The sequence below is a fragment of the Oryx dammah genome, unplaced genomic scaffold (assembly GCF_014754425.2).
Source record: "Oryx dammah isolate SB20612 unplaced genomic scaffold, SCBI_Odam_1.1 HiC_scaffold_16, whole genome shotgun sequence".
Taxonomy (NCBI): domain Eukaryota; kingdom Metazoa; phylum Chordata; class Mammalia; order Artiodactyla; family Bovidae; genus Oryx; species Oryx dammah.
Window position 1 is genome coordinate 39,290,853 of NW_024070200.1, and position 15,284 is coordinate 39,306,136.

Here is a 15,284-nt window from a genome sequence, read left to right on the forward strand (position 1 = left end):
ATGCATTTCATAAACACACATGGAGAGCCTGTTCTGAACAGGCTGGGGCACAGCCTTCTCCTCGGAGCCTCACAGTCAGAAGGAGGGATGCTGACCACACAGCCCATTTCTAACTATAAATCCTTCTTCGAATGCTCTGTATTCTCCTCAGCATGAGAAACGGATACAAACATTCTTAAGAGACACCTAATTTTCCCTAGCTGTTCTCTCCCAGCAGTGAGTGGGCCTTTCTTTCCCCTGATTAGTCAGCACTAGGAGAGAAGGAGGGGATTTCTGGTCACAGAATATGGACTTGAATGAGGTATCCGAGGTCAAACAGCTACCTGTCTCCACCTCACCTGTGAAATAGGGGACTAGAGAGATGCCCACGGTGGGGGCCTGGTCCAGAGGCGGGGAGTCTCCCGCAGCAGGCCAGGCCTTGACCTGCAGGGGCCACACGCACTCTCCTCCGTGGCCACATTTCCCACCTGGCCCTCCAGGCACCCCACAGCCTAGTACAGGCAGACCTCCGTTCATTGCTTCGCCTGACTGCACTTCATAGATACTGCATTTTTGTTTTTAACAAACTAAAGGTTTGTGGCAACCGTGTATTGTCAGATGATAGCTTGCATTTTTTTTTAGCCATAGAGTATTTTTAAATTAAGGGGTATATATACACATATATATTTAGACATAATGCTATTGTACACTTAATAGACGACAGGATGGTGGTGTGAATGTAACTTTTATATGCACTGAGAACTAAAAAACTTCATGTGTTTTGCTTTACTGTGGTGTTTGCAACCTCCACAGTATCTCCTAACTTAAATGCAGCAGCACAGCAGTCTTGTAACCCACCTCTAACTTGAAGCAGTGGAATTTCTTGCCTGTAACACCCCACTCAAACCCCAGAAGCCTTACGTACCCTATGTGACAATGTCTTTCTGAACACAGGGCCCTCCAGACTGTTCATGGGATAAGTGGAGTTGGGTGGAAGAAACCTTAGGAAATGCTGTCAGTCATGGGCAGTGTGGGAAGATGACCCAGGGGAGACAGAGGTTGCCCACACATGCCAGACCTGACAAGCCAGAGTCTGCCAGCCACTTTGAACCAGGGGGCCCGGAGGGCCTAGTTCACAGTTGGCACCTCAAACCAGACAGACTTTACAAATGAAATAATCAAAAGACATGGACACGAAGTGCAACCCATTCCTACAAGTCCAGGCCACAGGCTCCCAAGAGATCCAGTGTTGGCCTTTCAATTTGCCTACCAATAATTATGCAACCACAGGGCCAAGTGAAACAGCCACAGAGCTTTCACGTGACCTAGCAAGTGACAGGGCTTGCAAAAAAGCCACTTCCTCCCACGGGGGCCTGCGTTGTCCCTCAGAAGCTACAGAGACTTCTCTGCCCTGCACCACATTTAATACCAATGCCAAGAGGATGCCCCTTGGTCTCAGAGGCCAGAGACCTGCTCCAAGAACAGCAGCCGGCCCTGTCAAGGGGCTCTCTCAGGGTGAGGAGAGCAGTGCAGACACAGAGCTCAGCCACACACTTCCCCCAATGGTAAACGCCAAGACCTCCCATGCTGGTGGGGACTCAGGCCATGGTCACTGCCTCTCACAGGCATGGGGCTGCTGCTGCTGCTGCTAAGTCACTCCAGTTGTGTCCAACTCTGCGTGACCCCATAGGTGGCAGCCCACCAGGCTCCCCCGCCCCTGCGACTAGCAGGACCCCATCTCTGGAATGCTCTTCTCCTTCCTCTCTTTCTATCCACGAGTTGTCCATGTAAAAGGCTAATCTTCCATCAACTCCAAGAGTAAGAAAGCGTGTTCTCTAACAATCCACCTGATGAGACCGAGGGGCCTGCCAGAGGTAGGAGATGCAGCCCAACTCTCAGGGGTCTGTAGTCTACCTGACTTGGAGGAACTTCCTTGAGCCTGTTTTCACAGAACTGGCTGGCAATCCCAGATAAACGACAAGAATCACTAAGACAAACAAGGTCCTCCATTCTTCTTACCCGTGTCTCCTTCTTCCTCTTTAAAAAGTTACAAGCTTCCTTGCTTTTAAAAAGTTAAAAGCAAGTTCACTGAAGCTAGGACTTGAGTTACAAGTGTAAACTGTAAGTCCATCAACTGACAACCCTGACAAGGGAGAGCAATGGGCTCGTGGTAAATGAGACGGGCACACTGCCTCCTCCTTCCTTTTATTGGAACGATTGATCTCTTTAGAATTGAAGGACTCACTGCACACTCTCTCATCGGCTTCTCCCCCAAACCTACACAAAACCAGAGAAGAGATTCTCCTCTTGGGGGGCCACCTGGCACTGTGTCCAAGGTCACACAGCTTGTCACATTGTCCAAGTCAGCTGGCAACTCGTCCATCTTTTTTTCTATTCAGGGATGATTCTTTTCAAGGGATAGCATGACATTATTTAAAAGACTGGCAAAATATACTCCATTTTAAGAAGAAAAAGTGTGCAACTAGAGATTATCATACTAAGTAAAGTAAGTCAGAAAGACAAAGACAAATGTCATATAATAGCACTTATACATGGAATCTAAGATATGGTACAAATGAACCTATCTATGAAACAGAAATGGAATCACAGAAATAATGGCTGCCAAGCGGAAGGGGGGGTTGGGTGATGAATGAGTTGGGAGGCAGAAGTTAACAGATGCAAACCATTATATATAGACTGGATAAACAATAAGGTCCTATTGTATAGCAGAGGGAACTATATTAAATATCCTATGATAAACCATAATGGAAAAAGAATATAAAAAAGAATGTGTATATAGTATGCATATATATATATAATTGAATCACTTTGCTGTACAGCAGTAATTAACATTGTAAATTAACTATATTTCAATTAACAAATAAAAAGAAAAAGTGAACAATATATATATTCGATGCTGGACAATTCCTTTTAATGCATGAAAAATTACACATGCAAATGTGTTGCCTCATATTTCGATAATATACATATTCCCAAAGCTTCAAATCATCATTACAAGAAGTGTGGGGAAATGGATTGGAACCATGGTCTTTGGACCCCCAAGATGAAAGGGTACTGACTCAGTCTTGGGGGTTAGGGCGGCCTTCTTATAAGGAGGCACATCACATCCCAGGATGTGGTCCATCGTGGGGTCTCTTCCACAGTCCTGCCAGGCCAGCCCTGAGCATACTCTAATATCTGGGGAGCCCCACATCATAGGCAACTTCTAATATGGAACCACAGAGATGATCTGAGTAAACCATGGGTGTGTCAGCTTTGGGGGCAGCAGAAGTCGGGGGCCTTCACAGCAGTAGCAAGGCTCAAGTTGGCAGGGGCAGCACCAGGACATCTGCTCCTACACTCATCTCAGCAACTGAGAGACTGAATCTCAAGGAGGGTGAGTGGTCCATTCACACCCATCCCTAGCATCATGAGAAACTGCTGATTAATAAAACAATTGAATGAAACACTGAGCAGAAAAGAAAAAGAATTTCAGAGGTATCCCTTTGTATTTTGTAAAAGTTATACTGCATTTTATGCATGCATATTCACTCAGACATCAAATATCCATCACATTTATAAGGAAAACTATGGAAGGATAAACAAAGCTCAAACAAAAAATATTTCCTTGCAAGGAGAAAGGTGAGATCCTTCAAACCCAGAAAACGAGTTTATTTTATCCCTATCTGCAAGAGAGATGTATTTAGAACTTGCATTGGCATGAATGTACATTTGACTTCTTAGAATGTCAGATAGTGGATAGCAGAAATCTAATAGCAAGCACTAGGGGTTTGTGGAATCCTGCAGCTTTACTAGATAAGGCCTTGGAGACATGGGAGGTTAACTTTCTCCTTTTCTTATGAGTGGCCTACAGCATGACACAAAGAAGGCAACGGCAACCCACTCCAGTGTTCTTGCCCGGAGAATCCCAGGGATGGCGGAGCCTGGTGGGCTGCCGTCTATGGGGTCGCACAGAGTCGGACATGACTGAAGCGACTTAGCAGCAGCAGCAGCAGCAGCAGAGCATGACAGGGCCATGCCTCATTCAGGGTGGCAGGTTGTGGCTAATGCAGAAGGAAAAGTAACGTCTACTCTCTCCTAATCCCTGCCTTGACCACAGCCCACACAGCCCCTGCTCCAAAAGAAACACCATGTGTAAACCAGCCAGCTAAACACACCTCCACAACATGGGTAGGTAAAAATGGCAGCATCAACCTCTCATTTTCAGAATTTTAATGACTTGTTTTCAACCCATGTACTCATTCTGTTACTATGAATGGCAAGGAGCTTCATCCCCAAAACGAGAGGGCAGCTTCTCCCTGACTGGCTCCGTCACATCCGTGTTAAAGTTATCTTCTTCTTGGTCGGACACACAGACTGCTCAGGGGATGCAGCAGGCTATCAAGGGCAAATGAAACTCTGCTTCCAAGTTTCCATGGGTAAAATATTTTCAAATTAGATATACCATAAAAAGGAACCAGCATGTTTTGCTTCCTTTTAAAAGCCTGTGGATCTCAGGATTCCCTCTTGAGTAGGATATCCTGTGGTCATCTTCAGGGATGGACAGCTTCCAAAAGGATCAGGTGCCACCTGTCTTTAATTGAGTGGCATTTCCCCTGTAGCCATTTAAAGTGCTCCAAGAGAAGCACAAAGCTGGAAGACTTTTTCCTTTTACCTCTGTAAAATCAACAGTTCAATTCTACAGGCATTTTGACAGAAGAAGTATAAAGAATTACCCAGTCATAGCATTTGGATAGGTGTCCAGTAAAGATCTACTCCCTTCAATGTATTATCTCTCCTTTCAGCATCTGGGCTCTACAAGGAACCTGAGGAAGTCACCATAACTAGAAACAGTGATGGCCATCCAAGCCTTGAGACACAACCCTCCCAGCTTGGCAAGACGACCCTCCCGGCAGGAGGAGCTCAGCTCTCCAGACCCACCAGAAACTTTCTGATGAATAACATGGCACACACTTAAAATCAGATTAAGCACATTGAAGTGAAAAGCACAGTTGCCTCTTTTCTCCCGTTTGCATTTTCTTCAGGTAAAAACACATACAGGGATTAAACATTTGCTTTTCTTCATCTGAGAAACCCTGAGCCAATAATGTTGGCAAGGCCAGCAAATAAACCCCCTGAGAGGTGCTACTGACACAGAGTCCTGGGGTTTAAGTCAATAGTTGTCAAACCCAAGAGAAAATATTGTTGGGGGATGGGAGACACATCCACTGGCTGTCCTGGTTGGCACCATCATGCCCTCTCCAGGACCAAGATGTAGGCAGGGATTTCTGTGAGGCCAAGTCGCTCCTCTCCAAGCCAACACTCTCCCTTCTGCTATCTGAGGAGGCACTGAATCTTCTGACTGGGACCAACCATCACTCTCCAAAGACCATGGAGCCATGAAAGCTGCCCCATGGAGGGAGACTCATTCTAGAAGCTACAACCTCTGGCTATTTAAAGCACATCCTTCCTTCAGTGTCCATCCCTTGGGCAATAGGCACACAGAGATATGGGGCTCACAGGTACACACCCCTAGTTTAGGGATCCTCCATACTTTCCAAGGTGGCTAAGGTAGAGACCTGCCAAGATGCATTTAGCACGCCCCCTGCTGGCCCCTTGGGAGCTGACTCAGCCTTTATCTTTTGGGCCTAAGACAAGAATTAAATGACCTTAACATGCAAAGGAAACAAGAAAAGCCAAGGCAATCTTGGCTTTTTAGAATTGGATGTGATACTCTTAAGCATGAAAGGGGGCATGAAAAGGCTTTAAAGTGAGGAATTTTGAAATGTTTTAGGAAACCAGTGGCTAATATATCAACATTTAGTGAAAACACTTGCTTTGTATTATTGAAAGTACTTACAGTGAGTTAAATTAAAAAAAAAAAGAATTACAAGGAATACTTTCACAGGTCTACAGGTGGGGAAAAAAAGGATATGTGGCCAGAGTGGTTTCACAGACTCAATTTCTAAAGAGCTCATAGCTCAGAGACTTAAAAGCCAATTTTCACACACTTGAGGCTACTTCAATTACAGAAAAAAATCTCAGCAATGACTTAGAAGGTCGATTTCTAAAATAACCATATGCAGCGGGGGCAAAGTTGCTGAAAAGATGTATATTTAAAGTCAATTCTGCTATAAGGCTTCCTGTCTCAGGCAGCCTTGCCACTGTGAATAAATCTGGCACCTTTAGGATGTGACAGGCCACGCACATGTGGCTGCTTCAGACGGACATGGACATGCCACTCTCCTTCTCCACAGGGGAGAACAGACAATTCAGCTTTCCCGCGGAAAAGGGGAAAACTAGCCTTTCCCAGGGCTGAGACCCACAAGAGGCAAGACTCCATAATGCAACGGTTTCCATCCACTGCCACCCTGAATGCCAAAGCCCAAGGTGAATCTCTGCTTCCAGTTTTCTTCCCACCAATCCAGGGGTTTTGAAAGCTCACCCTCCTGACCAGACTCAAACTTTTGCATGGTCTGTGGTATTAAATTCCTTACAGACCCAATATGATCACACTAATAATTTAAGGTATCCTCCTTTGCACCAATTAGGAAGTCATTAATTATTAAATACACAAATGTCAATATTTTTGCCCCTCATTGAATATCCTTTCAATATGATAGGCTTCAGCAGAAGTGCAGACTGTCTTGGGAACTTGCTTGCTTCTGTTCCCATCACAGTCCATACTAATGGAACACTTACACACACAATAATGTTGGCACACTGCTCCCATTTATGGGGAGAAATTTCCCCAGAACTTTGTGTGCCATGCAGGTTAAGACCCAGCCTCTGAACTCTCTCAACTCTCTTTAGGTGTTAAACTAGCCTTGAAGGCTGGTGGGTCACACAGCTGCTACAGGAAAAGCAGGGAGGGCCCCAGAGAAGCTGTCACCCCTTTCTCCAGAGCAGACTGCTCCCAAGCCCATCATGGTGGGGAGTCCTGGAAGAGGTGGTGATGGAGAGCTAGAAGACCTGCAGATTTTCCTGAAACAATCAGGGCCTGTGAAGATCTAGGCCACACTGTCTACCTTTTCCCAATACATCATCTGCCACCTCAAATATAATGTCTTTTAATTTTTCTCATCTCATGGCTCACTTTCAGTTATAAAGATAAAGCCAGGCAATAGCCACGGAAGTGTCATGCGTGACTTTCCCCTGGATGCCTGTGATATGGATGGAGTGATTCCCGGATCTGTGAGGATCTAACAAGTTTCCCTTCAGCCTCTCTTGAATCTACTCATTCTCAAGCCAAAAGATAAAAATAAAAATCGTTTTCACCTGTGCAAGGTTGGTGAGTTCACAGAGCAAAGACAAATCTATTTTGTAGCAAAGATTCTCAAAGGGCTGCAATAGCTGCACTGGAGGAGGGTGCACTTGGGCGGTTGTGTCCAATGAAGGAAAGTTTTTGTTAATGATGACATCACTGACATCTCCCGAATTTAAAGGAGCACTTAAAGCACAGCAAATGCGATTTTACCCCCTCCAGTGAAAAGATACCAGGGAAGGCCTCCAGGTTCACAGCCAAATTGCATTAGCCGTTCGCCCACTGTCCAGCCAGACCCAGAAGAACGAGCGAGCGGCGCGCCGGGCCGCGGTGGCCCACGCAGCCACGGCCCGGGCACCCGGTCGGCGGCCTCACGCGATGCTGCCGTGCCGTGCCTGGGAGTCCGCCGGCGCCCCGGGACCCCAGTACGCCCAACGGACCGAGGAGCCGGTGTCCCCGAGCCCGTCATCACGTTCCAATGCAAACGGCTCCGGGGCCCGAAGGAGACAACGTCCGCGACCCAGCGGGAGCGCCGCACCCTGCCCGGAGACGCGCGCCGCGTCGGGCCAGGGCCGGTGGCCGAGGCGCCCGCGGGGTCCAGAGCCGAGCCCGCAATGCGGACGCGCCGGCGAGCCCCGCGCTGTGCCCGCGACCCCCGCGCCCCAGACCCGGGGCCGCCCGACCTCTGCGCCCACCTGCTCCGTCACGAAGCTGCGGAGGCACCCAACGCAGCACTGGGACGGATAGCGCACCTGCCGGGCCCGCGGCCCCGGCCCCACAGCCGCCGGCAGCACCGCGGCCAGCGCCGTCTCACCTGCCGCGCCGCTCCGCTCAGTCAGCCCGCAGCGCCGCAGTAGCTGCTACCCGACTTCCATTTTCTCTGGCTTTAAGGAAAACCGGATCAGCTGTTTCTCGCGCTCCGGCTCCGCGGCCCCCTCCCCAGCTGCCGCTCGCGGTCCGGGGGCCTCTCCTCCCCCGCCTCCTCCCGCGCTCTGCTCCGCCCCTCGCGCCCCTCCGCTCCGCCCGCGGCCGCGCGCTGCGCACGCCTCTCCTCTCCGCCCGCGGCCGCGCGCGCCCCCTGACGTCACCGGCCTCTGCCGCGCCTCTCCTTCGCCCCGCGTGGACGTGCGCGCGCCCCACCTCCGCCCCGTCCCCGCCCCGCCGGCCGGCTCCGAGCGCGCGTGCTCGCAGCCGCCACCCGCGGCTAGACCTGGCCTCCGAGAAGAGCACCGGACACCTCTCGCGGGCGTTCTGGCGCCCGCATTCCCAGGCGCCTGCGCTCGCTCTTCCAGGTGCCCGCTGGTACCTGCCTCAGAAACTGCAAAAGACACTGCTGAAATAACCTGCCTTTGCCCGTCTGCCTGCCTCGCACTGTTTGCGCCCACCTTTATCTTTTCTTGCTTTCTGCTCACACTTTCTTTCTCAGGATCTCAAACTTTCTCCCATCCACCCTGTCTCGGCTCTTCTGCCAAGCCCTGCTTTGGGGCCAGTGCATCACATTTCATCTGAAGTTGCTCGCTTAGCCTCTTAAACCGATATTCTGACTTTTCTCCCTTTCTTACCTTCCTCTTAAAAGTATTTTCACACCACGACTTGGAACTGTTCCTATCTCTGATGCCAAGGCGGGCGGGCCCACAGCTTACTGCCCACTTTCGTATCACCCTCTCAATGTAGCTACGCCCGTTCCTTCCAAATAATACCATATGTTAAAGGTTACCAATACTAGAGACATTACTTTGCCGACAAAGGTCCTGGTTTTTCCAGTATTCGCGTTCAAGATGTGAGAGTTGGACCATAAAGAAGGCCAAAGAATTGATGCTTTGGAACCGTGGTGTTGGAGAAGACTCTTGAGAGTCCTTTGGACTGCAAGGAGATCAAACCTGTCAATCCCAAAGGAATCCTGAATATGCCTTGGAAGGACTGAGGCTGAAATTGAAGCTTCAATACTTTGGCCACCTGATGCAAAGAGCTGACTCACTGGAAAAGACCCTGATGCTGGGAAAGATTGAAGGCAAGGAGAAGGGGCTGACAGAGGATGAGATGTTTGGATAGTATCACCGACTCAATGGAGGTGAGTTTGAGCAAACTCCAGGAGATAGTGAAGGACAGGGAAACCTGGCATGCAACAGTCCATGGGGTCGCAGAATCAGACTCGGCTGAGCAACTGAAGGATAAGAAGTACTGTTCTCATTCATTTCTTAACAATCCTTTCACTCATAGTTTAGAATTTCTTACTTGCTTTTAAACGTTATGTATATGCTCAGTTGCAGCAGACTCTATGGACTGTAGCCCATCAGGTTCCTCTGCCCATAGAATTTTGCAGGCAAGAGTACTGGAGTGGGTTGCCATTTCCTACACCAGGGAGGTGTACTATGCTGCTGCTGCTAAGTCACTTCAGTCGTGTCCAACTCTATGCAATCCCATAGACGGCAGCCCACCAGGCTCCGCCGTCCCTGGGATTCTCCAGGCAAGAACACTGGAGTGGGTTGCCATTTCCTTCTCCAATGCATGAAAGAGAAAAGTGAAAGTGCAGTCGCTCAGTCGTGTCCGACTCTTAGAGACCCCATGGACTGCAGCCTGCCAGGCTCCTCCATCCATGGATTTTCCAGGCAAGAGTACTGGAGTGGGGTGCCATTGCCTTCTCCGAGGTGTACTATACCAGGGAGTTATATATATGCCATATATGTATATATGTGAATTACTAAATATATATCATTTTAGTCATTTATTTGACTTATTAAATACAGTAAAATGGAACTTTTGGATATACAGCCCTGTAAATTTGGATTACTGTAACCACCATCACAATTAAGATACATAGCCCCAAGAACTCCCACTTGTTGCTGTTCTATAGCCACACCCTTCCCAAACCCTAATATGTTCAGACATATGGCAACCACTGATATATTCTGCATTGTCTCCGCTGCTGTAGCTTGTCCTTTCAAGAATGTTATACACACAGAATTATGCAACATGCAGCATTTTATAACTGACTTTATTCATTCATCATCATGCCTTTGAGATTCCCCCACATTTATCAATAGTTCTTTTTATTATTGGGTATTGTTGTTCAGTTGCTAAGTTGTGTCTGACTCTTTGTGACCCCACAGACTGTAGCACGCCAGACTCTTCTGTCCTCCACTATCTCCCTGAGATTGCTCAAATTCATGTCCATTGAGTCAGTGATGCTATCTAACCATCTCATCCTCTGTTGCCTCCTTTTTCTTTTGCTTTCAACCTTTCTCATCATCGGGGTCTTTTCCAATGAGTCGACTCTTCACATCACGTGGCCAAAGTATTGGAGCTTCAGCTTCAGCATCAGTCCTTCCAAAGAAAATTCAGGGTTGATTTCCTTTAGGATTGACTGGTAGATCTCCTTGCTGTCCAAGGGACTCTCTAGAGCATTCTCCAGCACCACAATCTAAAGCATTAATTCTTTGACACTCAGCCTTCTTTATGGACCAAGTCTCACTTCCATACATGACTACTGAAAAAAACATAGCTTTGACTGCAGACCTTTGTCAGCAAAGTGATGTCTCTGCTTTTTAAAATGCTGTGTAGGTTTGTCATAGTTTTTCTTCTAAGGAGCAAGTGTCCTTTAATTTTATGGCTACAGTCACCTTCTGCATTTGTATGTTTTTTAGTTTATTCATCCACTGAAGGTTTTCAGTTTGGAGTGACTGTAAATAGGTGTTCTATTGATACAAAGAGTTGCATGCAGAGTTTTCCATGGACAAGTTCTCAAATTAGTTGGGTAAATACCTTGGAGTACTAATGCTAGGTCTTTTGGTAAACTTGCTTATCATTATAGGAATCCTAAAAATAGTTTTCCAGAGTATTTATACCATTTCTATAACCACCAGCAATATATGAGAGTCCCACTTACCTGCATCCTTATCAATACTTGATATTTACTGTATATTAGGCATTCTCATAGGTGTGAAGAAATTTAATTGTTGCTTTAATTTTCAGTTCCCTAATGAAAAATAATGTGTGGCATTGTTTCACTTGATTATTTGCTACTGGTTTATCTTCTTTGGTGACACGTTTGTTCATATCTTTTGCCAATTTTAAAATTATTTTTCTTATTGTTGAGTGTTATGAGTTCTTTGCATATATTGGATAAAAGTAATTTGGTGGTGCAAGTGGTAAAGAACCAGCCTGCCAATGCAGGAGACTAAGAGACGCAGGTTCGATCCCTGGATGGGAAAGATCTCCTGGAGAAAGGCATGGCAATCCATTCCAGTATACTTGCCTGGAGAATCCTATGGACAGAGGATCCTGGCAAGCTAAGGTCCACGTGATGTGCTTAGTAACTCAGTTGTTTCTCTTTGAGACTCCATAGACTGTAGCCCGCCAGACTCCTCTGTCCATAGGGATTCTCCAGGCAAAAATACTGGAGTGGGTTGCCATGCCCTCCTCCAGGGGATCTTCCCAGTTCAGAGATCGAACCCAGGTGTCCTGCATTGCAGGTGGATTCTTTGCCATCTGAGCTACCAGAGAAGCCCATAGGGTCACAAAATGTCAAACACAACTAAAGTGACTTAGCATGCATGCCAATATAGAGCTTGTTGAGTTTTCTCTTTCTTAGTTTCCATTTAATGCCATAAATTTTTCTCTAAGCACAGGTTTTCTGTATACAACAAATTGTGATAAATCGTACTTCCAGTTTTGCTTAAATCAATACATTTTAATTAAACTTGAGAATTCCTCTTTGAGGCAAATGTTTTTAGAAATGTATTTAGTTTCCAAATAATTAGAGATTTTCAGTTACTTTTCTGTTCCTGATTTCTAGGTTAATTCAATTGTGGTCTAAGAGCATACTATGTATGATTTCTACTTTTCTATAATTTGATAAGGTGTATTTTATGGCCCACAATGAGAATGCATATTATGCTGTCCTTGGATAGAGTATTTGTACATGTCAGTTAGATAAAGGTGATTGATTCATGTTGTTCAGACCACCAATGTCCCTATTGATTTTCTGCCTATTTGAGCTATCAATTTTTGAAAGAGAACTTTTTGAAATCTCTAATTGTAGTAGTATGTTAGTGCATTTCCTTTATCAGGTTTATCAGTTTTTGCTTCACATATTTTGATGCTTTGTTGTTAGGTCCAAACACAGGTAGGATTATTTTGTCTTCTTGGAGAATGGACCTCTTTGTGATTGTGTAGTTTCCCTCACCTTTATTCCTAATAATGTCACCTCAAGTCTGTTTTGTCTGAAATTAATTTAGCTACTATATTTTTTGATTAGGGCTGGCATGGTGTATCTTTCTTCACACCTTAACATTTAACCAAACAGATTTTGGTTTAATGTGGGCTTCTTATAGACACAATAAAGTGGTATCTTGTTTTATTATTCATTTTGGCAACATTTGTCTTTTAATTCATGTGCTAAACTATTCATATTTAACATAGTTATTAACATATTTGAGTTGATATAAACCATGTTTGTAACAATTTTTTACTTGTTGCCTGTGGATTATTTTTCTACCCTCTTCGGTTTTCACTGAACATTTTATATGATTCCACTTTATCTGTTCTCTTAGAGTATCTATTATACCTTTTTGAAGAATTTTTAGTTATTTTTCTAGTTGTTTTCCACTAATTTATGTACACTTTCCAATAATACTATTCAGTGTCACATGTAGGATAGACGTCTTATAACCTCGTGTTCCCAATCCCCGCCTCCTCATTCCTTGTGATGTTGTCATTCACTCACTTAACCATGTGCGCAGTTTCCTCTACTTCTAATATTGCTGTAAACACACAACTGTCTTTTCGATCAATCAAGATTAAAACAAATTAAAATTTTATTCTACTTTCATTAATTCTTTCTCCAATACTCTTGCCATCTTTTTTGTAGATCCAAGTTTCTGACTTGTTTCATCTTCCTTCTGTCTGAAAAAAATCTTTGAACATTTCCTGAAGGATAGGTCTGCTGGTGAATAGTCGCAACTTCTATTTGCCTAAGAAGGTCTTAAATGTCTTCTTCCCTTTTTAACTGAAGTATAGTTGACTTATAGTATTATGTTAGGTTCAGGTTATTTATTTATTTTGACTGTGCTAGGTCTTCACTACTGCACAGGCTTTCCTCTGCTTGTGGAGCAGTCTACGCTCTAGTTGTGTGCGGGCTTCTCATTGTGGTGGCTTCTCTTGCTGAGGAGCACAGGCTCGAGGGCACAGAAGCTTCAGTAGGCGCAGCATGTGACCTCAGTATTTGCAACTCTGGGCCTCCAGAGCAGAGGTTCAGTAGTTGAGACTACAGGCTTAGTTGTTCCACGGCATGTGGGATCTTTCCAGATCAGGGATTGAACCTTTGTCTCCTGCATTGACTGGTGGATTCTTTACATCTGAGCCACAAGGGAAGACCTAGGTTCAGGTTTAAAACATAGTGATTCAGTACTTTAATAGATTATATAACATACAAAGTTAATACAAAATATTGACTATATTCCCTGTGCTGTATGTTACATCCTTATAACTTGCTGTATGTTACATCCTTATAACATAACTTATTTTATAACTGGTAGTTATAATGACTTCTTAATCACCTTCATCTATTTTGTTCCTCCCCACTCATCTCTGTTTTGGTAACCACTAGTTCATTCTCAGCATCTGTGAGTCTGTTTCTGTTTTGTTGTGTTTGATCACTTATTTTATTTCATTTTTTAGAGTCCACATATAAGGGAAAACATACAGTATTTGTCTTTCTCTGTCTGATTTATTTCACCAAGTATAATACCTTCGAGGTGTGTATGTATCTCACATCTTCTTTATCTATTCATCTGTCAATGGACACTTAGGTTGCTTCCATATCTTGGTTGTTGTAAATAATGCTGCTATAAACATTGGGGTGCATGTATCTTTTTGAATGAGTGTTTTTGTTTTCTTCAGACAGACACCCAAGAGTGGAATTGCTGGATAGTATGGACAGTTCAGTTCAGTCCAACTCTTCGCAACCCCATGGACTGCAGTACACCAGGCTTACCTGTCAATCACCAACTCCAGGAGCTTGCTCAAATTCATGTCCATTGAGTCAGTGATGCCATCTGACTATCTAATCCTCTGTCGTCCCCTTCTCCTCCTGCTTTCAATCTTTCCCAGCATCAGGGTCTTTTCCAGTGAGTCAGTTCTTTGCTTCAGGTGGCCAAAGTGTTGGAGTTTCAGCTTCAGCATCAGTCCTTCCAGTGAATATTCAGGACTGATTTCCTTGTAGATTGACTGGTTTGATCTCCTTGCCGTCCAAGGGACTCTCAGGAGTCTTCTCCAATACCACAGTTCAAAAGCATCAATTCTTTGGTGCTCAGCTGTCTTTATAGTCTAACTCTCACATCCATACATGACTACTGGAAAAACAATAGCTTTGACTAGACAGACCTTTGTCAGGAAAGTAATGTCGCTACTTTTCAAAATGCTGTCTAGGTTGGTCATAGCTTTTCTTCCAAGGAGCAAGCATCTTTTAATTTCATGGTTGCAGTCAGCATCTGCAGTGATTTTGGAGCCCAAGAAAATAAAATCTCTCACTGTTTCCATTGTTTTCCCATCTATTTGCCATGAAGTGATGGGACTGGATGCTATGATCTTCGTTTTTTAAATGTTCAGTTTCAAGCCAACTTTTTCACTCTCCTCTTTCACTTTCATCAAGAAGATCTTTAATTCTTCCTTGCTTTCTGCCATAAGGGTGGTGTCATCTGCGTATCTGAGGTTATTGATATTTCTCCTGGCAATCTTGATTCCAGCTTGTGCTTCATCCAGCCTGGTGTTTTGCATGATGTATAGTATGGTGTTTTATGGTAGTTATAGTCTTAATTTTTAATGAACCTCCATACTGTTCTCCACAGTGACTACACCAATTTATATTCCCACCAACAGTGTACTTGGATTCCCTTTATTCACATCCTTGTCAATATATGTTATTTCTTGTCTTTTTGATGATAGCCATTCTGACAGGTATAGTGTGATCTTCTTCACTTTTGAAGGATAATTTTTCTGGATACAGAATTCTAGATTGGTTGTTTTGTCTTTCAATCCAAAA

At 45.0% G+C, this 15,284-nt stretch overlaps 1 protein-coding gene and 1 pseudogene across 1 annotated transcript in view; both read right to left on the reverse strand.

The window, feature by feature from the left end:
- The window catches only part of OTUD7A (OTU deubiquitinase 7A), a 379,826-nt gene extending 371,611 nt beyond the window's left edge, over positions 1-8,215 (reverse strand). The window contains exon 1 of the mRNA XM_040257375.1: positions 8,058-8,215. The gene's annotated coding sequence lies outside the window, so the exon portion shown is untranslated. The remainder of the gene's footprint in view (positions 1-8,057) is intronic.
- The window catches only part of LOC120875334, a 69,173-nt pseudogene continuing 61,992 nt past the window's right edge, over positions 8,104-15,284 (reverse strand).